Source organism: Lissotriton helveticus, chromosome 11 (genome assembly GCF_964261635.1).
Source record: "Lissotriton helveticus chromosome 11, aLisHel1.1, whole genome shotgun sequence".
NCBI classification, from domain to species: Eukaryota; Metazoa; Chordata; class Amphibia; order Caudata; family Salamandridae; genus Lissotriton; species Lissotriton helveticus.
The window spans coordinates 679,219,877-679,221,499 of record NC_136072.1 but is presented as its reverse complement, the minus strand read 5'-3'; the positions used below and the strand labels follow the sequence as shown (position 1 = coordinate 679,221,499).

Here is a 1,623-nt window from a genome sequence, read left to right as displayed (position 1 = left end):
TCGGGTATCAGAGCGTTTTACATAGCACCAGTTGCATTACATGAGGACACATTCATTTTTTTTTTTGTTAGGCACGGGGAGATAAAGTGATTTGCCCAGAATCACAGGATGTTCAGCGTCATCGCCGAGACTCGAACCCAGTTCCCCAGATTAGAGGTCGACCGTCCTAGCAGTTAGGCCAACTCCTCTCCCCAATTAGAGGGCATCAAAGTAATCTAGCCTTGACAAAACTAGGGAAATGACGACTATATTCTGTAGATCAAATGGAATGAAAGGAAAGATTTTATTCAGGCCTTTTAGTTGGAAGAAACAGGATGAAGTGAGTTTATTGATCTGATCAATAAACTAAAATCTGGAATTAAAGGTTACCCCCAAATTCCTAACTTTGGGTGCTGGTGTGGAAAGAGGGCCCAAAGTCTTTGGCCACCAGGAATGATTCTAAAACGAGGTGTCCTTACCGAAAAGGAGCACCTCCATTTTCTGGGAGTTCAGCTTAAGGTAATGAATGCTCATCAAGCTGACTAATGATGTCATACAGTTGTTAAAGCAGTGTGCCACTTCCTCAACATTACTAGTAATTGACACTACAATTTGAGTGTCTTCAGCATAAGAAATGGTTGGGAAACCAAACGACTGAATGAGCGTAGCTAAGGGAGACACATATATGTTGAAGAGTGTGGGGTTTAGTGATGACCCTTGTGGGACACCACAAGGCATGGAGAAGGATTTGGAGGTAAACTCTACAAAAGTGACTGATTGTTCTCTGTCAGTAAGAAATGAACAGAGGAGATTGTAGACTGAATCGCCAATCCCATCTCAACTAGGCTCTGCTTCAGGACCCTGTCCCAAAATCAGTCCTCCTAGAGCCTACGGCCATACCACCCTGAAAGCACCTGATCTCGTCTGATCTCAGAAGTTAAGCAGGGTCAGGCCTGGTTAGTACCTGGATGGGAGACCGCCAGGGAATACCAGGTGCTGTAGGCTTTTTTTTTTCTTTCGCTTTAGGTGAGTCAGAGTGGCTTGCTAGTACTGAAGTTGAGTGAAGCAAGCTAAGAGTCCCAAAATCAGTCGTCCTAGAGCCTACGGCCATACCACCGATTGACTTACAGTGTTGAACACTGTGGATAGGTCCAAAAGGACCACCGCAGAATTCCTTTTGTTGTCCATGATATGTCGTAACTCTTCAGTAACCACTATTAATGCTGATTAAATACTATGGCCTTTTCGGTGCACAGTCAAAATATCGAGTCTTTTATTTCGATATACAGAAATATCGAGTTGTAAATATCGACAGTTGTCGAAATGTGAAATATCGAGATTTTTTTTATTTCCAATTACTCTGCAGCAGTGGCGCACACAACAGCAGCAAGGTAAACATCCTCTTTTATTCATATTTTGAAGGTGGTTTAACATCCGTCATTCTGCTTGCCTGCCTACGCGTTTCAGTGCTGTCCGCACCTTCTTCCTGGGCTCATGGCAATGCGATGTTGTAAGGCTTCTGCAGCTCTATGCCTGATGCTGTATATCATAGTGCAGCTTCAGGTGTTTGTACTTAGTAGCACATGTTCGCTCATAGTGAGTTTTGGGAGCTGTAGTTCAGCCTTTAACTCCCCACAGTGGGTC

At 43.9% G+C, this 1,623-nt stretch overlaps 1 non-coding gene across 1 annotated transcript; it reads left to right on the top strand.

The window, feature by feature from the left end:
• The first annotated feature begins 865 nt into the window (after nucleotides 1–865).
• Nucleotides 866–984, top strand: LOC144793787 (5S ribosomal RNA). The gene has a single exon (XR_013603253.1). It is a non-coding gene; the product is annotated as a 5S ribosomal RNA (ribosomal RNA).
• Nucleotides 985–1,623: the final 639 nt, after the last annotated feature.